Below are 12,221 nucleotides of genomic sequence, written 5' to 3'. Positions count from 1 at the left end.
CTCTGATGGCCTTAGAGCTAGGTAGGTCTAAGTGTTCTTGACTTTGTAGTCAATGGCTTCAAGCTATGATCACCGGGTTTTGCTGTTGCAATGATTTCGACACTCTTCTGGAGTAACTTTTTCTTTAGAACATCTTTCCTCATTATTGGCCATTAGCTTTCCTTGGTAATCTTTCTTATCTCATTCTAAATTCTGGCTCTTGAGCTGGTATCAAACTGCATGAATATTCTCAATAGAACTTTAAGGAGCCCACTGAGTGAGTGCATGAGATTTGGTTGCTCAGAACCCTTTCTTGTATTCTCACCCTTCACTTTCTCACCCAGGACCAACAGAAAGAAAGGATGCTTCTTTCCACATATTCTTTAAGCAAATATTCAATAACCACCTATTATGAGCCAGGCACCCTTCTAACTATTGACGATACAAAAGTGAACAGAAGAGAGAGAACTCCGTGCCCTTGTGAAATGCATATTCTAATGGGACGGGGGAAATAATAAGGAACGTGTGGTAAAGAATGGACGTCTCACAACATCTACATGCTCCACTACATTTGCCAGTCTCCCTTGCTTTGCGACGAGTCATGTGACTACTCGGAACCAATCTAACATAAGCAGACACAATGCATGTGACTTCTGAATGAGGAAGTGAAGAATCGGTGGCTCCCGTCATTCTGTTTACTTTATTGGCGACCAACAGATGCCGTGGGTAGAGATAATGCCATCCCCAAACGGACAGCGGACTGCTGAGTCCTCAGTGGGGACCTTGAAGAAGGATGTTGCTCTAACGAAAGCCCTAAGATACCTGCCATTTGCTAAAGAGTGCCACAGCAGAAAGCACAGAAACGAATATTAGAAGCTAGTAAGACGGTGATCATGACATGCACTGGCAAAGGGATCTGTACAGTGCTGCTGTGACAGCTATCAGCTCGCCTCGTGTTTGCTGAGTCAGCAGCTCTCAAGCGGATTGGTCCGTGATGGACCCTGTTGGGTGGACAAGGCAAAGAAGCTCACACAAAACAGAGATGCGCTCAGTCAAGAGTGGCCAATTTTCAGGAAAAGAAAAAAATCATATTGAAGATTTAGAATTATGTTTACCTTCTTTTTAAAGTTGGCTATAGGTACATGAAATTGACTGGGATAGACGAGAGATCTATTGGGCAGTGTCATGGTATCCTGGTCCTCCAGTAACAGAAACACCACAAGATGACTGCTTTAAAGAAATGTCATTTCATCACAGTTTCATAGAGCTAGGAGTCTGAATTCAAGGTACTGGCTCTTAGGGAACAGCCCTTTCTCTGTCCGCTCACATAGCATCTATCTCCTTGCTTCTGTGTTCTCTGCATCCGACCCTATAACTCAGGTCTGATTAGAAGAGGGAGCTGCCAGAAGCTCAGGCCTGATTCAGAAGAGGATGTGATTGTCGATATCAGATGCATATTGGCACAAAGCAAAGAATACCAGAAAGATGTTTACTTGTGTTTCATTGACTACGCCAAGACATGAACTGTGTGGACCATGGCAAACTGTGGGTAGTCTTGAGAAGAATGGGAATTCCAGAACACTTCACTGTGCTCATGTGGAATTTGTACATGCGTCAAGAAGCAGGTGTGCAAACAGAACAAGAGAACAGTATATGGTTTAAAATCAGAAAAGGTGTGCTTCATCATACTTGTTCAATCTCTATGCTGAGAAAATCATCAGAGAAGCCGGACTCTATGAAGAAGAGTGTGGCATTAGGATTGAAGGAAGGTTTATTTACAACCTGGGATATGCAGATGACACAATGGATGTATGTTTGGATTGCAATAAGAACTGTAAGAGCCCCCAATAAAATGATTTTTAAAAAGAGCGAGAAAACAAAAGACATATTCCATTGGGTAAATCTGCTGCACAATACATCTTTGGAGTATTGAAGAGCAAGGATGGAGGCTACTTTGAGGACTAAGGTGCACCTGGCCCAAGCCACGGTATTCTCCATCGCATCGTATGCATGTGAAATTGGACATTACCGTCGAAGAATCGATGCATTTGAAGTGTGGTGCTGGAGAAGAATATTGAAAGTGCCATGGACTGCTAGAAGGACAAACAGATTAGAAGACATATGGCCAGAGTGCTTAGAGGCACTGAAAAGACGACGGAAAAGACTTTGTCTTATATACTTTGGACATATTGTCAGGGAAGACGAGGCCCTGGAGAAGGACATCAGGTTTGGTAAAGCGGAGGGGCGGTGAAAAAGAGGAAAGCCCTCAATGAGATGGACTGACACGGTGGCTACATCAGTGGCTCAGGCTAGGAACAATTGTGCGGATGGCGCAGGGCTGTGCATTGTTTGGTTCTGCTGTGCAGAGGGTCGCTGTGGGGAGAGCCACCTCCGTGGCACCTAGCAACAACAGCATGTTGACTTGGCCTCATTAATCTAACAAAGTGCCCTGTTTTCAAACAAATACACCCACATGTATGGAGGTAAGGATTGTAACACATAGTTGAGGGGGCAGGTGGAGGAAACAATTCAATCCACAAGGACATGCTTTAGAAGTGATTGTATTACCAAAGAAACCATGATCCCAGACTAAATGATCCTTTTGTCAACTAAGACTTAGCCAATTATACAGGTGCGGGAAGGAGGCTTTGAACGGTGTGCAGCACGAGGACATTCCTTCACTGTTCCTTTCCGGGGGGTCCAGGGATGATGATGAAGGAGATGTTCCCGAGGGTAAGCGGGAGAAACTGTGAACAAGGGCGCTCCTTCTTGAGGACAGAACCAACATTCCATTATGGAACCTTCCTAACTTCCAGGCAGGGATGAATCACCATATCTACACACAGGCATTTTTATTTTTCCCCAGAATTCCTCTGCTTGGTGCCTAGTGAATGGTAGTAGCTACTGTGAGCGTCTGTTATGAATTGACCTGCGTCCACTGAACATATGTGTTATAAATCCCAACCCTTAAGGCAAGGATGGCAAGACTTCATTTCGCATAGTGTGGACACGTTCTCAGCGCAGACCCGTCCCTGGAGAAAGACATCACGCTTGGTAAAGTGGAGAGGCAGCAATAGAGAGGCAATCCCTCAAGGAGACGGACTGACCCCTGTGGCTGCAAAAATAGGCTCAAGCTTAGCAGCAACTATGAGGATTAGGGAGTGTTTCGTTCTGTGGTTCTTAGTGCCGTTGTGATAGTCTGGGTAGACTAGAGAAACAAATTCATAGACACTCATATGTGGATAAGAAAAAGCTTTATACAGAGAGTAATTGTACATTAAGAAAACATTCCAGACCAGTCCATAAATCCAATATTAGCCCATCTGTCTAATACCAATCTATAAAGTCCTCTTCAGACCCACGAAACACATGCAATGACGCCGAATGCAGGAAGATCACAGGCCACTGGGTGGGAAGTCTTGTGGATCCAGGGACCTTGTAAGTATCTCAGCTCTGTCAGGGGTCTCCACGTGGCTCCTTCAGCTCCAGGGCTCTAGCGTAGCTCCATGTGTCTTGCCTGCAAGGATGTCTTGCAGGGAGTGAGCCTGTATCCCGCCTCCAGTGAGCTATTTATCTCCTTAGCGCCTCCAAATGAGGTCATCAAGCTATGAACTGATTGACAGACTAAACTCCACCCCTTCCCTCTTAAGTCTCAAATTGACAACAGATTATGTAACTACCACAGTTGTTATAAGTCAGCATCAACTTGAGGACACATTACAACGACAACAAAATACCTGTGGATAAAAAGCCAGGAAGGTGCAGTAGTTAGAGCACTTGGCTAATCACTAAAAGGTCAGCAGTTCAAATCCATTCGCAGCCCTCTGGGAGAAAGACGTGGCAGTCCAAGTTTGCAATGATCACAGCCTTGGAGATCCAATGAGTCAAAGTCAATTTAATAACAATAGTTTTAATTACACTACAGGATTCTGGGTGGCACAAATAATTAACACCTAGACTGCTAGCCAAAAGTTTGGCAGCTCAAGCCAGAAAGAGGCTCCAGGGAAGACAGGCCTGGTCATCTGCTTCCAAAAGGCCCGGCCTTGGAAACCCTGTGGGGCAATTACACTCTGCACACATGGGGTTCTCATGAGTCAGCATCATCACAATGGCAACTCACAGCCACAGCAAGTACATCATATCCTTGAACTCACTTTACAGCAGCTGCCCTCCAGTGGATGTCTCCTTACTAAATCCTCAATGGAAAGCGAGATGAGAGTCCCTATCCCGGAAACCCACTCCTTCTGTGCAAGAGCCCATGGAGAGCATACAGTTGGGGAAGCATCTCTGTCGTGCTGAACATGTCTGCCTTCTTCTTCCTCAACCCCCTGGAACTAGAGGAGATGCCGCTCCTTTCATCCTCTGCCTGTCTCCCTGGACCACCCTTGGGCTCACAGTGCGTTCTTCTTCCCTGGTCTCATGGCTTTCTCATAGTGGACGCCCGGGTGCAGAAAGAAGGTCTGTTTACCAAGACAGGAAATCAATCAGGAGGCATTTCTTAAAAGATACACTTGCATGCTTATCAAAGCAGTTGGACTTTTCCAGCAAGTAACTAACATTTGGGCCACGTGACCATCTAATAGCTCCACGGTTGTACGAATTTAGCAGGGGAGAAGACTGAGGCACAGAAAAACTGACATTTGCCAAGACTAGCATGAGGTCTTTGCCTCCTAGACCAGGGCTATTTCCACCATAGTACATTGTTGCTCTGGCTAAAATAGTGTCTTTATTATAACTTTTAAATTACTTTTATCGCTTTATTTCCTTAAGAATTTCCAAATGAATTCCACTGTTACTCAGATCACTCATGCTGTCCATGGCGTCTTCAAATGATACTCAGATAGGAAGAGTCCAAGTCTGTCTGTTGAATGCATATATCTCCACAATTTCTTGGAAAGAGAAGTCGAAATAAACTTAAGGATAGGAAAGAGAACCCCCAAATATAATATGTTGCGTCATGTATTTAAGAAATGCTGGCACCCTGGAGACACATTGGGACTGGCAACAAAGTCAGAGGTTCAGACTAACCAGCTACTCTTCAGGAGAAAGATGAGGCTGTCTGCCCACATGATAATTCACAGCCGCAGAAACTCTGCAAAGGGTCACTAGTAGTCGGCATCCAATCAATAGCAGTGGGTTGGTTGGTTTGTTCTTGGTTTATATCTAAGGAACACTATGAGTGCTTTACTAACCCAAAATATTTAGCTTGCTTATTTTGTTGTTGGTGATGAACAAATATGGCAAATAAATCTACCATTTCTACTTGGATCAAAATTCCAACCCAAGATTTTATGCTGTCTGGGGAGATTCTGGGTGATCTACAGCTCTCAGCGAAGGAAAAGTCACCCATGCCAGAAGCTGGATCCTTGTTGAAACCTGGGCCATGGAGTTTGTGTTGTGATTTAGTTTAAAGTCATGGAGAGGTGATGGAGTGCAACAATTAGTCGGTCTCAGACTTACAGTGAGTCAGAAGGTAGAGAAAGTGCACTGTGAAATTAAAGTGGTGGACTCATAGAAAAGTAATATAAGTTAATAAGTTCTCATGCCCTTTTAAGCATTATGTCCCATGCCCTATGACGATGTCAAACCAAACCAAAAACACACTGCCCTCCAGTTGATTCCAGCTCCTAGCAACGCTAGATAGGGGCTAGGAGGCTTTTACGGAAATCTTAAACGGAAGTAGACAGCCTCATATTTCTCCGCTGAGCCCAACACTATCTGACAGTGCCACCAGGGCTCCCCAGTCATGTGATGGCACATAAAGCTCAAGGCTCTTAAGCTGGTTTTCCCTGTAGACCAGGCTATCTGCTAAGGAGAACCATGTTCCACCCTAAAAGGTCGACCTGCTGTAAGCAGGTCCAAGCAAGCTGACCTTATGATCGGCACAAAGGTTCCCTCAACCCCTGACCCAGAAGAGATTGGCAGGTAGACCCAGTACTCCCCTCTCCCAGAATTCCAGTCCCACTTCCATGACTCAGTGGACTCCAGAAACCATTGCCCTCCTTGCCCCACTGGAGCTGGCGTAGCAGTGGCTTCTCCTCACTGCTGGCCCCCAAGAGGCTCAACACACTCGGTGTGCATACCCCTGCCCACGCCTCTGTGAACAGACTCTTCGGGACATTTTGTACAGCATTCCAGCTCGGTGCACTGTTTAATGTCGGAACTCTGGGCCAGGGTATTCACATGTTGAGAAATGATGGATTTCAGATGCAGCAAGGGGGACATTTCGACAGTCTTCACCATTCAGATCAACCGAGTACGCATCTGTAGCCCTCAGGCCTATTTGCCACAAGGTAACTTTAGACCTAGCTTCATTGAGCATCCTGGTCTCCATTTTCAAGGTTCAAAAACTTCGATTTTTCTCAGTTCACTATGTGTGATGGATTGTGTGCCCACAAAATATGTGTCCTCAATCCCAACCTCTCTGTTTGTGGTGATAGTGACATTCGGGAATGAGCTGTCTTCCTTTTGTTTGAGAGATTGGATTAGCAGTGAGTGCTTTGAGTCTGTCCCTTCTGAGATATAAAAGAGCACAGCAAGCAAGCGAGGACCCAGAGATGGGGGAGGAGAGATGCCAGGCCACAGGAAGATCACTCGGAAACAGCCACCCAGCGAGACCAGGTCCACCCAGCAGGGCCAACAGAGACAGTCAGTCTTTCTCCAGAGCTGGCACCCTGAATTCAGACTGGTCACCTCCTAAACTGCTGGGAAGTACATTTCTGTTCCCTAAAGCCACCCATTTGTGGTGTTTTCTTACAGCACCGAGGACGCCTGAAGATGCCGACTATGCAAAACACACTCACTGGACACTCAGTTACATTTCCACTTTTGACTTGCAAAAGGGATTCGCTGGCCCCAGAACTGTGGAGCCAACGGCGCAGGGTTTCACCTTCTCGTGTGGTACATCATTTATATTCGCAGTTACAGATCAAGCTGTTGCATCCTGGGGGACAGAGTTAGCTCGAGAGGCATGGATGAATTTAGGACTTTTCCCGAGAATTTTTGTTGTGGTAAATTGTTCTTAGACAGATTAAGCTTTAAGACTCGATTTCAAAAAAAGAAAGACCATCCTTCAGTACTCCTGTGACATGCTATGTAGTAATGTGAACCAGGGAATCGACCAAATAACCATAGGAGTGGGCCTCGCAAGCATAATCTTAAATGGAAGAAGAAAAGGCAAAGCTAACTAATGTCATTAGAGATCAGGAGAGTTTCTATCTGGATGGAATAAGGCCACAGGAGGAGCCTCTGGGAAGCTGGAGATGGATTCATTCAGAATCTGGGCGCTAAAGTACACAGGTAGATCAATTTGTGAAAAGTTATTGAGTTATACATTTATCATAGGGATGCACTTTTTCTATATTTACAGTATACCTGAATAAAAAGTTTGTTGTTTAATTGTGTTTTACTATTCAGCATGAGGACCAATTCTAGAGGCAGAGCCAGCTAGCTCTCTGGGACCTTCCTGAAGACCCATTGATCACCTACCACACAGCGCTGCTTCTCTAATGGGGTATTGTTTGTTACTAAAAGTGTCTATGAAAATGTTATCTCAAGTAATTATGTACAATATCACAACCATTTCACAATACCATCTCAGACTTTTTGAATGTTTTCCAGATGAAATATAATGATACCACTCTGATCCCATTCACAAAATTGCTTAGAAATCATTTCTGAGGCTAAGCTATTTCTGGAGAGAGTTCCATTGAGGTTTTTTCTCTTTAAAGATTTATCGCATGATTGACGTATGTGACCTTTGATTAATCAAAGCAGGAGTTTGTAACCAGATGTGTTCATTGGGCTCCGACCCCGCACATCCTGAGTCAGACCTGCCATGGACAGAGCCGCCTACTTTCTTTTCATGTATTTAAGGAAATGGCTGCGTAAATATTAGTATGTGCTTTCTATCCAAACATCGCTCTCCTTGAATCTTATTTAGCTTATTTTAGGCCAAAATAAGGTCAGGGTTCATGCCATTTGGAGAAGATTATGGAACTAAACAGGAGCCACCTGAGAAACATGCAAGGCGCCAGCAGCTCCCCAACTTAAAAGCCAGTGTCCCCACGGCATCAATTGAGCTCACAGATCTGTGCCGTGATCACGCTGGTTCCTGTTTATTTTGTCTGCATATTGACTTGTGAGGCCAAACAGTATGTGCTCAGCCTACAGTCTACATATGGTTCCGCTAGCTTGTTGATTAAAAGCAGCCTCTTATCTCATTGAACTCCTTGGGAAGCTAATCCTCCTGATAACTATTGCCCTGCCAGGGGGCCTTTGTTTAAACCAGTGGTTCCCAACCTTCCTAATGCCTTGACCCTTTAATACAGTTCCTCCTGTGTGGTGACTCCCCAACCGTAAAAATCATTTTCGTTGCTACTTAATAACTATAATTTTTCTACTGTGATGAATCAGGCGACCTCTTTGAGAGGGTCATTCGACCCCCAAAGGGGTTGCCTCCCACAGGTTGAGAACCACTGGTTTAAACAACTTTGGGAACAACCTTAATGAGCATTAAAGAAACCCCCCAACCAACCACCCCATTCCACTTTTCCTTAACTCCTTTAAAGAAAATGTCATTTTTCCTCTGAGTCTGATCATACATAATTGCTTATGTGAATGATAGCCATTTGTTATCTCAGGTGTATGAAATCCCTTTTTAAGGAAAATTTCTGGTTCAATACAACTTCAGTGAAGAAAATTCAACATACGAAATTTTCCCAAATGCTTAATTTGTACTGGGAAAATTATAAAATTGCACTATGACTTAAAATTATTCAAAAATTCCTTTTGTAACCTTGTATACACGACCATCAGACTGTCAGTGGTAAGCTTTCTAAGATAAACACAAACTCTTTAATTTACTCTAGGAAATCCAGTTGCAAAAATATGTAATTTTTTCCTTTTGTTAATGGAAGATATAGTAAATATAATGTGTTATCCCCTCCTCCCAAGTCCCTTTTATAAGCTTAACAACCTATGAAATGGCAATGTGTGAAGTTAGTAACTAACTAGGCTTTAAACTAAAATGCACTGATTTGAGGTTCACTGCCATCGAAACTAGGCCAAGTCATAGGACAGAGAAGAACAGCCCCTGTGGGTTTCTGAGACCATATATATTTTTTTTAATCTTTAGATGCCATTTCTCTCTTTTTTAAAAATCATTTTATCGGGGGCTCTTACAATTCTTATCACAATCCATACATACATCCACTGTGTCAAGTACATTTGTACATATGTTGCCATCATAATTTTCAAAACATTTTCTTTCTACTTGAGCCCTTGGTATCAGCTCATTTTCCCCCTACCCCTCCCTCCCTCCCTCATGAACCCTTGATAATTTATAATTTTTTTTCATGTTTTACACCGTCCACTCTTCCTTCACCCGCTTTTCTATTGTTTGTCCCCCTGGGAGGGGATTATATGCGGATCATTGTGGTCAGTTCCCCCTTCTTCCCCCCACCTTCCCCTTATGCTCCTGATATCACTACTCTCATTATTGTTCCTGGGGGGGTTACCTATCCTACATTCTCTGTATTGCGAGCTCTTATCTGTACCGGTGTACATGCTCTGGTCTAACCAGATTTGTAAGGTAGAATTGGGGTCATGATAGTGAGGGGGCAGGAAGCATTAAAGAACTAGAAGAAAGCGATATGTTTCATGAGTGCTATCCTGCACCCTGACTGGTTCATCTCTTCCTTGTGACCCTTCTGTGAGAGGATGTCCAGTTGTCTACAGATGGGCTTTGGGTCTCCACTGTACCCTCCCTCTACTCACATTGGGTATGATTTTGTTCTGGGTCTTTGATGCCTGATACCTGATCCTATCCACACCTTAGGATCCCACAGGCTGGTGTGCTTCTTCCATGTGGACTTTACTGCTTCTCAACTAGATGGCCCTGGTTTATCTTCAAGCCTTTAAGACCCCATATGCTATATGTTTTGATGACCAGGCACCATCAGCTTTCTTCACCACATTTGCTCATGCACCCATTTTGTCTTCAGTGATTATGTCAGGAAGGTGAGCATCACAGAATGCCGGGTTATTAGAACAAGAGTTCTTGTGTTATTGAGGGAGTACTTGAGTAGAGGCCCAATGTCTGTCTGCTACCTTAATACTTAACATATAAATATATGTACATAGATCTATTTTGCTATCATTATATTAAAATATATTTACATATGTATATGCCTGTATTTATACCTCTATAAATGTCCTTTGCCTCCCAGTTCTTTCCTCTCATAAAGGACCTGGAAGATTTAGAGACCGTAAATCTTGATCTGTGTCTCTTGGAGCAGCTAGTGTTTTCAAACTGTTGACTTAACAGTTATCAGCCCAACACGAACCCACTACGCCACGAGGGCTCCTTTTGATTGGAAAAGATTTCCCTTTTGGATGAGTCATACTCTTGAGATTAGAAGAATGAGAACCATCCTGAAAACTGGTTGTACCCAAGCAGTGATGAACTTGGGGAATAAACAACACCCTGTGCCTTATTGCCCCCATACCAGCTGAAAGGAGCACAGGTGGTGGAGCGGGTTCCTCTGGGCTGTACGTTAACCACCAGGTCAGTAGTTTGAGACCACTCGCCGTAGTCACCATTCCAGTGCCCTGGGACCCAAGGAGCCCGTCCTCTGGCACTAGCTCCAAAAAGATCTCGTTCATAACCGTGACACTGTGTGCCCTTTTCTGAACTTTCTGCTCTTGTCCTGTGCTGTTTTGTCCTGTTTTCTTATTGCCATTTCCCATACTGATTTGGGAGAGCTCCATATTTATTCGTGAAATTAGCCCTCGGCTGGATAATAAGATATAGATGTTTTTTAATATGAAGACCAAAGTGTAGTAGTGATTTCCAGGGGCAGAGGGGTGCAGGGAAAAGGGTGTTTCATAGTCAGTTAGTGTGATGCTGTCAGTGTGTTAGGCAGAAGCTGTGTGGTGGACGTATGTTCAACAATGACACGCCTTCCTCCTCCAAAGATGGAGCCGCTGCTAAGAGGCCGTGTGTCCAACAACACACCTCGAGAACCAGGGATTCTGAGAGAGGACTTCTTAAAAAGTAGCTGTCCAATGGAATAGCTTATTAAAATAGCTTTTGTTCTGTGTTTACCAGTTATGTTTGCCTTCTATACACAAAAGAAACACAACTACAGTGTTTTAATCAGACAGAAGTTTGGAGATAACAGTAAAAAACAAACTAACAAAAGCAGCCCAACTAAAAACTAGGCCAAAGATCTCAATTCTAATTTATTTTTCCAAAGAAGGTATACAAATAGCAAGGAAGCTGATACCAACTCCCCACGTTCCTAAATCAGAATTTAACATGGTTGGCATCAATCAGTTGTCTGCTTGGTTGGTTAGTTATTGGTTGATTTCCTCCTTGTTTTACAGAAGATTTGAAGCATTATTTTGTGAAATCTATAAATAATCAATAATTTGATTAAAATGTTACTTTCTTGATTGTTTCCCTATAAAAATAATATTCACATATGTTATTCATATACATTTGTGGGAATTTTTTAATGAATGTCATCATAACATTATTTCATAATCAAAATTCTATTTGGGCTACCTGGCCTATATAGCCATGAAATTAAGAGGCAATTGAATTGCCATGTAATTAACTTGAATTAGGAAATTTCTATACAGTGAAAAAAAAAAAAAGAAAACAACCAACCCACTGGCATCAAATTGATTGCAACTCATCGTGGCCTCGTCAGGGTTTGTGAGGCTGTAACTATCTGTAGGAGCAGATTGCCTCCTCTTTCTTCTGAAGAGCTCTTGGTGGGCTTGAACTGCCCGTCTGGTGGTTAGGAGTTCGGTGCTTGCTAGACAGCAGCACCAGGGTGTAAAGAAGATCTTATTATTCCTTTCTCAAGCTCAAACTCGATGTTTTACCGATTGCTAAAAGGAGAAGGAAAATGTTTAGGCACTACATATTTTCAAACGATGATGAATTTCTTTAGTTAGTATTTCTAATACAGTCTCTTCTGGAACATTACTTCCATGCTAGACATTAACTCCCCACAAATCACCAACCATCAAATATTTCTAAATATATTTACTAGCGGTTTTTTCATTATCTCATTTTCTTATTCAACAGTCTTTGTCACTTGCTATACCAACAAGGCAAGACTGACATTACTGTTTCACTTCTCATATCCTCTGCCGCAAAATATGACTTCAATATATATACATGTGTGTATATATATACAGGAGGCCAGGAATAGTATCACAACCTATTG

This window comes from Tenrec ecaudatus, chromosome 13 (assembly GCF_050624435.1).
Source record: "Tenrec ecaudatus isolate mTenEca1 chromosome 13, mTenEca1.hap1, whole genome shotgun sequence".
Lineage (NCBI taxonomy): Eukaryota > Metazoa > Chordata > Mammalia > Afrosoricida > Tenrecidae > Tenrec > Tenrec ecaudatus.
This window is presented reverse-complemented; position numbering follows the sequence as displayed.